Source organism: Argiope bruennichi, chromosome 1 (genome assembly GCF_947563725.1).
Source record: "Argiope bruennichi chromosome 1, qqArgBrue1.1, whole genome shotgun sequence".
NCBI classification, from domain to species: domain Eukaryota; kingdom Metazoa; phylum Arthropoda; class Arachnida; order Araneae; family Araneidae; genus Argiope; species Argiope bruennichi.
The window spans coordinates 51,294,185-51,304,438 of record NC_079151.1 but is presented as its reverse complement, the minus strand read 5'-3'; positions in this window follow the sequence as shown (position 1 = coordinate 51,304,438).

Here is a 10,254-nt window from a genome sequence, read left to right as displayed (position 1 = left end):
AATTTCGTAATTTTTCAGTAATTCTTTTATTGAATCAAAAGACATAAAATATAATAATATAAATTTCTATGCCATTTTAAATATTTTGTCATTCTCAGACGATTCAGAAATTAACTATTGTTTCACATTTAAAGTAGATATCCTGCATATTAAAGATTATTTATTTCATGTTATTAAGGAAATTTCAAATAATTTATTTAAATGTTCTCTGTTTATCTAGATTACAAAAGGGAGTTTAAAATTCTATCCATAAAAATTGTTGCAGTAGTTCCAAGAATACTGTCAAGTTTCCAATGATAATTTAATGTATCATTGATTGATTTATATTACCTATTTGTTTCGATTTTATATTGTATGCGTTAAAAAAATATACATTTCTCTGAGTTTTCACCACATTTTATAATATCGAAATGTTGTAAAATGCGTTTTTTTTTTATCTATATGAAATTTAAAACAATTTATCAGAGGAGAAATAAAAAATTATTATTTTAAGAAAGTTTTGATTGAAAATGTTTAAAGTTTCCAAGCTAGATACCAAAAGATCCACTCTAGTTACAAAAATATTTTCTCTTATGTTTATTTTGACTTTTTCTTACTTTGCAATTTTTTTTTAAAGTTTAATATATACGAAATTCATTTATTAAAAAATCTACAACTTCAATAATTTATAGTAATTAATTATAATTAATTAACCACTAATGTTATTTCAGTTGATTGATTTATTAATATTAAAATAATATAATTGCAGATTGCAACAACTTTAAACTTCGCGTTGTTAAGAGGTTAACTAAGTTAATCAAATCCTTTTTTTGTCCAAATGAATTACATTAATCCATAAACCTCAACTTGTATAGCATTTTTTTTTAATAAGCATATTTTAATATTTCTGCACATTTATTATTATATAATTCTACAGAAGAGTAAATATGCTTGAGGCTTGTTTAAATAAAATTATTTATTTCAGATAATAACTAAATTTAGAGAAAAATAACTTTATGAAAATTCATGAAATGTTTCATTTTACTTAAAACAAGAATGACTTTTTCTAATATTTTTATATTATGTAGTGTTCTTATTATTTGTTAAAAACTACAAAAAAAAAAAAAAAAAAAAAAAAAAAACTTTTGAAAGTTTACACAGATTTTTTTTTTTACTGTCTATAGAAAACAGGCTTTCTTTTATAATGACAAATAATAATAATAATAATAACAGACATTTGTCGGGTTTTTTCAGCTTTCTTAATTGTTATATCAAGGTACTAAGAATATATGAGAACTCTGTCATTTTGGGTATTTTTAAAATAGAAAACTGTTGTAGCTGAAACGAAATAAATCTGAAATGTCTGTACGTTTTTTTTTTTTTTTTTTTGGGGGGGGGGCATCAGACTGCAAATTACTTAGAGCATCAAAGCACTTAAAATTGAAACATTTTAAATTTTTGAAATTCTTAATTATACATAACTATCACTGCAAGTCATCCTTGAAAACATTCGAAAAGTGTCATATATTATTTTTTCCGTATTTGGTAACACTTAACGGTAAGAGCAACTATTGAAAGAAAATAAATCTTCTGTCAAATCAAACATTACTGGCATTAATCTTTTTTCAGTCTTGAACTGCGAACAAGATTTCCTTCAAAATAGAAAGAATGAGGCAGAGAAGAGAGCAAAAAGTCGGACATATTAATTATCTATTGATTAGAATGATTTGTGTATTCAATCAATTATATATGTTATTGGAATTACTTGTATATTCAGGGTCAGTTTTGTGCAGATTAGACCAACCGTTCTGTTTAAGTTGATCGCCAAATAGAATCTATTCTCAGTTTCATTCAGAATCATAATTAAAGTTGGGCAGGCATGGAAAATACTTTGAGCACCATTTTATGTGTTTAATTTTATTTTACAACAAAGTTTCCCTAGGTAACTTGTAATGGAATTTTAAGCTTCCACAGCTTTCCTAGTAACTTAAGTCCTTTTTTTCGGATAAATTGTAAGCCAATTTTTTTTCATCTCAAAAACCTTAATTATATCATTATAAATAGAGTCTCAAAAATTGCCTACATTCTATTGTGCGCTTTCCAAGTTTATTTTGCGGTGGGTTGGCAAAAGCTGCAATTTAGCAATTTGGGCATTGACTAGCTGCTCCTGAATTAAATCGAGAAAGTGAATAAGTTTAAATCGGGGGAAAAAATTATGCATAATGTTTTATGTTTTAAACACTTCAGTTACGGTTCAATATGACTAATCTAAGTTTCCTCCTTTTTGCGAGGTGATTGCAATGTGGAAAAAGAAAAGTGAAATGAGATGTGTTTTTTTTTACGGTTTTTCTTAAATTCCACCAAAACGACATCTTCTATTCTAACAATGACAGATAGAAAAATTGGGACACCAGAATCTGAATAAAATGGATGTTAAAAGTTTATATTTTGCTGCAAAAGATATTAACACAAGCTTTCGTTAAAGTTCTAACGCTGAAGAGAATGTTGGGGACTTTTGAGTTTTTATTTATAATCATATAGATACCGTTTCTGTGTGTCTAGGGATTTTCCAAAAACGCATCTATTTTTATCTAAAGTCACAGCATTAAAGTGGTAAGTTTGGAATTCCTTTTTATCAGAGTTTCGCATAATGCCTTTGTTCGTTCGTGTGAAAGTGCTTGAAGGTTAAGATCAATGTCAAAGGGAAAGCATTGTATGGAAAGGGCAACGCAGGACATATGTCCGAGAAAGAAGTGCATGCATTCGAAATAACAATGAACCCAACTTATCCAAACAGATGCGTCTTGAATTCCAGCACATTATCAATCATCATGCGTGCCTGCTTCTTTCTATTGCTTGTATGTTCTCCTATATGCTGAAATCCAATTTTCCAGAAAATCAATTACATATTTGGGCATTGATAACTTTAATATAATAAGTAATTTTTTTAGATCACTTATTAATTCTTTCCCCTTTACAAAGGAAAAGTATTGTAATCGTCAGAAAATTAAAATTCGAGATTTTGGCACATCGCCAAGTTTTAGACTTACAGAAAACACATTTTTGGAATGATTCTTGTCTGTCTGAGAATCCGATTGCTCAAAAATGCTTTGAGCTAGAAATTTGGCGATTAGGCTTTATGCCACACTTGTAGATTTGGTGAATAGACTTTATGCCACACTTGTAGATTTCTATCAAATTTTGAACGAAATCCATTCATTTAATGAAAATCTATCTGTTCGGCCGTACCATTATAAGAATCACGATAACTACAAAATGGAGATAGCTAAATGCATAAAATTTGGCACGCATTTAAAATATAGATATATAACATTTAGAATCAAATCCATCGACTTACTTTGTCTATATTTTTACTATATTACAAGCATATAATCGTGATAATTCTAAAAAACAATGACTCAAATGATTGATTTTGACACTATCATAGCAGATCTGTGCCAAATGTCGATTTCAGCCGGAAAGGAATGATACATATTTCGATATTCTGGTGCCGAATTTCAGCAATTAATCGCCAGAAAAAATTGCAAAAATTGGTATGCTAATAGACTTGTTAGTAATTGCTATTTGCCAATACCACGTGGCTAATAATACTCAGTAATTTATGAGAGAGGATATTTTGCAGAGACCACTCCTGTTTTCGATAAGCGATGTAAATATATGAAATATTGAATTAAAAACACTTTCTTCGCTAACCTAATTATTATTTTGTTGAAACAGATGACATGACTTTTGAATGTTGATTTGATTATTTACATTGATTATTTTGATTAGTTACATTTTCGCTGAATTACGCTCTGCATTTCTTTTTATTCACATATTTATTTAGTAAGTGAATATTTCAGGCATATATTACGGGTATCCATTTGAATTTTAAATCGTTGGTTATCAGTGACCGCGTTTTGAATACCTTTAGAAGTTATTTTATATGGGCTTAAGAAATCTTATTTCTTATGAGAATTGAAACAAATTACTTTTTTTTCTGAAGCAGTGATAATTTTATCCGAAACAAATTATTTCAAGTCAATTATTTGAATAACAATACATTACTTTGAAAAATTATTTTAAAAAAAACTAAAAGAGGCCGGAAGTACTTTCAGATAAAAATTTTAGTGAGTTTTAGTGATGCCCAAAAGGAAAATTTCGGTTTCGGAAAGTTCCAGATCTGAAATTCTATTCCACTGTATATAGGGTTGATGCACACTGATTATGAATTCGATAAATTTCTTATATTTATGTCCCATTTCGAAACAGAACTGTGACTATATTGGAATGGGTCTCATAATCTGAACCGTGGTCAGATGACGGAGACGACACCTATTAATAAAGTTAATAGCATTTTTTTTTCCTAACAAGTGCACTTAGCCCGCTTGTTCGGCGATTTTCCGATGTAATTTATTTTCAAACTTATTAACTGTCAATCCCAAAACGAACCTTATTCCTAGATTACTATGATTCAAAACTTAAAGTCGAAAGTTAAACGCTTTCCAGTCGGTATGGACGCAAGTTTGGAAAAGGGAATTTTGATCTCATCTTAGATGTCTGAAAGTGTTCAAAATTACATGTTCCATCTGAAAATAGCTCTCGTATAACTTCTAAATGGAATAATAATAAAATTAAACATTATTTCTATGTTCTTAGAATTTTTTTAAAAATTCCAGTGTGCCATAAGAATTTAATTAAACAAATTTTCTAAAAACTAAGAAATTAAGAAAATGTATTATGCTATAGAAACGCAATAGAAGATAAAAGAAAACGCAGTCATCAGGAAAGAATACCATCCCCTCAAATATCTAAGCTGTGAAATAGGAAAATGGAAGTGATTTAGGATTTTAATTCTAAAATTCTAAAATACTTCTTTGATTTACTAATACGCTTTCAGTACATACTTTGATTGTTTCCATTTGCACCACTTGATAATATATTTAGTTTTTATTTATTTATTCAGTTATTTAGTTTTCACTTCACTTTTCTGCATACGGTTGATTAATTCATATCATCAGTAAGTTTTAATTTGCTTATTATTTTTTTCATGTTGAGGACTTCAGTATAAGGTAATAGCTTCTATTTAGTTGTACTTACAATTAAAGTTTAACTTCGAAATACTGCTTCAGTAAATACTACTGCTCTTTCCTATGATACTGTTAATAGTAAATGGGTAAAAATATAGACAGGAAATTATTGAAGTACACAGCACAATGATTAAAACGGTGTAAAGCTTCTAAAATAAAAAAAATTCTAAAATTTGAATTATATGTCTATCAAAATTTGAAGTTTAATCCTCTGGCTCTTGAAGGAACTTAAATATAAATTCAGTTGTATCCCGATTTTTCTTTCTTTTTTTGATAATTGAAAGCTGAAAAGGATTCGACCGTCTTCACATGTCGCTAATTGTCCGAAACAGCTGTGGCTGACACTCATCAATGCTTTATGATTGCTTTACCTTAAGCGATAAAAGATACATGAGGAGATATAACAATGATACACAGGGAATCCTTTGTGTCTTGTTGAATGCCAACTAAGCACGGGAAAATACGAAAATACTCTCCATTTTAGCGCTGAACCCTAATTAATGTTATACAATTTGTATCGCACATGTTCCATACAACCCTTCTCACAATCCAATTTCTTCTTAAATTGATTATTATTGCCAGATGTTGCCTTTTCTCTTCCGAATATATAAATACCCAAGGCATCTTTTAATACTAATCTTACCGATAGTTAACTGATTGATTTGATTGTAGAGTTTGTATTAACAATACAAACAGATTGAATGATTACTTCCAGATAGAGAAGCTACGATTCAATATGGGAAACACGTGCTTTCTTTCGATGGGACAAAAATAATAACAATAGAACGGATTCGATGTTTGAAGAAGCACAGGTTTTTGTTCGTAAATTAAATAGAATTGCATACTTCTGTACACTTTCGTAGTAAATAATATATTTTCATATATAAGCAAATTACATGTATAATATGTATGGAATATAGTGAATGCATGTCATTTACAATATCTGATTTATAATATGTAAATTATATCACTATAATGCTTAGTTGTAGAATAAAGTCTTTGTAATCTTAATTTAAAATTCTTTTTTTAGAATTTGATTATCTATAAAGGAACTTATATATTTGTTAAATAAAACAAACATAAAAGAAATCGACTTAAATATTTCTCAGATAATAGAAAATCAATGTTTAATAATTGTAGGGAATTATCATATATTTCGAAATATATATTTAAAAATGTTAATTCAAAATATTTTAATCAAAGCATTTTTCTTTTTTCAAAATTTTCTTTATTAGGCTAGTAAAAATAAGTAAGATTCTGTATTTTCTCATTAATATTGATTTTTTTGGTTATTTAGTCAAATAATTCAAATTTTATTATATGTTTTCAGAAATTTCAAACTTTATTAATTTTGAAAATTTTTAGAAAACTTTTTAGTGCAAAGGAATTTTAATTATAGATCCCTCAAAGACCATGAAAAAAAAAAAAAAAAATCAAAACTTTGTTTTGAAGCTATCTCATTGATAATGTGCTTTGTTGATATGGATTCTAATCCTTTAAAATTAAAATTTAAGGTCTTGTATTTTATATATTTTTGTTTAACCAATGTGGAGCACTTATTTTAAGAGAAAACCAATTTAATGAAAAAATTTAAAGTTATAATATTATTAGTGTACTAAAAAATTATTTTAATTACTTAGTTGCAGATTAGTTTTTATATGAAATTTAGTATAATGAATTCTTGAAATCATTCTTCTTATCAAATTCGGAACCATGAAATCACTTATGTATACGATGGAAATTTATTAATTTATAATTAGATTATGAAAACATTAAAATTATGCCTTGAGAATACAAATACGCATGAAATCACACGGCTTTGCTATGTTACGAATAAATTTAATACTTAATTATTAATAATGTCTTATCAAAAAATTTTTTTTTTAGTTTTACATTTTGATTACTTGAATAAAGCCTGCTCACTTAAAAAACAATTAGTTTCTTCGTAAAACAGTCTTTATTTGACTTCCTAAAATAAAAATTAACTCAGCTAATAAAAAGTATTACACATCAATTACCGATACAAATAATACTTGTCTATTAATAATAATAATAGTAATAATAATATAAAATTACAAATAATAATATAATATTTCCGAAAAAAACGTTAGTAAAAATTTAAATTTATATGGCGTTTTTACTCTTTAATATTTTTCTCATTTAAATAAAAAAAAGAGTTTAATAATAATAATAACAATAATAAAGGTTTTAAAAATAATAACTTATTTTATAATAATATTTCTTATTTTGGAAATTAATTTTCAATCACATTCACAAACTTCATAAAATTAACTCTGAATCTTTTCAGTAATCTTTTGAAAGTGTCTCGCAACCAAAAGTAATTTATCACTCAAATAGAATAGCTGACAATCCCCTCTCTCGAAAATACTAAGATAATAACTGGCTTTACAACCCTTGCTTACAGCAGAAACCGGTCAAAACCATACAGCTGATATATAAACTCTATTTTAACTCTATGGTCAAAACCATAAACTTTATTTCAACTCTACGGTCAAAACCTGATCTCCGTTGTGGAAGTTACTCATCCGGGTTTGTAGTAAGAGTTCAAAAATATTTTTCTTGGGAAGCCATTTAAACATAATTATACAAAATATTTAATTGAAATTTTTAGTAACCATTACTCTTGGTTAACCAACTATTCACCAAATGTAACTAATTCAGAATACAAGATGCAAAAATAGCATTCTTTTAGAATGCACATCTTATTTCTTCTGAGAAATGGAAGGGTCATTAAAAGAAATGGAATACATGAGTTCTGTAATGACAGTAGAAGAAAAGCAGTGAAAAGCCTCCTTGAAGATGGCATCTGTTTTATCTGGGGAGGGGGGTTACGAATTTTTCGTGCTCTATTGTATAAAAGCTGTTAAATAACTTGCTTTAAAAAAAATTCATTGTATTATGCGAGCCAAACGTCTTAAGTACGAACTATAGTAAATCTTTATTTTACTTATAATAAAAATAAATGTAAGTTTGCGTTTGCGTTTGCGCGTGTGTGTTAGAGCTTTATAGGCCAGACCATTGACATAGAGATACCAAATTTGGCTCATCCACTCTTTAAGGGGTGAAACAATGCACCTCAGAGCTATCTGTTTGAAAGTTTGATTAAAATTTTAATTAAAAATCAAGCAGTGTAAGCGTTTTTCCGTGATAACTTCCAAAATTATTACAGTAATAAATAAATAAATATCATTTTAAAATTCAAAAAGTTTTCTTTTCAAGGATATCTATTATTTTGCACTGTAATTTATTTTGCATTTTTTATTTAACTTTCTAAAAACATTTTAAGTATGATTCTTAATAACATATTACACATAAATTATAAAATTTAACTTGCACGAACACGTTATGTTTGTATGAAAAAAAGTAAGGAAATGCGAAATACATTGAAGAGAGAGGTGTAAGGCTCTTAAATTTTGAATCTTAAAAAATATTTTGTTGAAGAAGCTATAAATACCAAGTTACATAAAATACTTAATTGAAAATTTTATTCCGGAACCAGTTGGTCGTCAAAGGCGGCTAATATAAAATATTGCTGCGAGTTGAGAGCTTGACAGAAGTGTGGCAGCTTTTCGAAATCCGAAATTAATTTCAATCCTTAATTTGATTTCTAAATAGAGTGAATCTCGTAATAGGAATTGTATAAAATTTCTACGTTGATGATGTAAATAAATTAATTCTACGTTCTCTAGTTCATACTTGCGAATGAAAATTTGATTTAAGTAAGTTATACATATTACTATAGAAATATGAAATTTACCACAGAATATTCTTTTAATCTTATGATTCTGCAAAAATTGATGTATATTGGTAGAGAATCAGGATTGACCAATGTTTCTAATTGAAAACAGCACCTCTTTTCATTATTTTTTTTAATACTAATGTAAATTCCTTTTGATAAAAAATTGCAACGAAAAGATTTTTTGTATCTAAAGCAAGAAAGGCTGAATTCTAACTGCGCTTCTGCACAAATATTTACTCTCTCTTTGGAATCTGAGAGATCCATAGAGAAAGCGAAATGCGGATAAGTTTCAGATACGCTTATCATAGAATCATATTACAAGCCTAATCTATAAAAATTCTTAATATGTCCTTTTTTGATGTATTTATTAATGATTTTCTTGGCTGTACAATAGAATTTTTGAATAATTTGTCCTATTTCAACTAATAATTTTTCCTTATCCTTCAATTTTTTTTCTTATTACCTCTGATGTTTATTAACCCCTGGTAAAGTTTTGCAATTTTTTCCAGGGAGTTCCAGAAATTAATACAGTAACGAAATGTTCATTTAGCATTAATTTATTTTAAGACCTCTTAAGAAAAGATATATAATCTAAATTTATAAAAAAAAATTAAAATATTCAAGAAAAGACTTATCAGTGTTTTGTTTTTATTTATTTTTTTATTCTTTCTCTTTTTGGTGCCTAGAAATGAATGTACATTTTGATTAAAAGAATTATTTCATTTTATAATTACTGTTTATTAAATATTTACAAGAAATTAATCAATCACCACTTAATCATGTTATAATTTTTTATTTTCTAGATCATAATACAGTATAATAAAATAAAAAAGAAAAGGTTTCATGCATGAAAAAGTATTGTTTACTGTCACTATATTTTTAAAAAGCAAGTAATTATGAAAGTGTAGTAAAAGATACACGCAACATTAAATAAAACAGCATTTTATTTTTCACATAAAAAATAAACGCATATCAAATAACAATCTTCTTAATCAAAAGATATTAATGCAGTCTTTTGACGTATCGTGGATATTACTTATTACACACAATTTGTTGCAAACTAACACATTTGCAATTAAAAATAAAAACCGATCACAAAATAGCAAACGTCAGTCATGTACATTATAATGTACAACGATATTTACGAATTTGGGTAAACGCCTTTTTGAATGGATGGCGAAGTCACAGTTACAGATATTCTCGGTTCAAAACCCGATTCCAACGAAATATTCGTCGTTTAGTTTAGTTACATTACCGTCCCGTTTTAAAGCAACACTAGAGCTGTTATTGGATGGACTTCATAATTTTCAACCGCGGTCAGATGACGAGGATCTGAGCGGGCAAACCCTATCCGAACTTCCACACCACGCCAGTGGAAGAACATTTGGGTCCGATGGATTTAACATGCACCGAAAGATTCGTCGG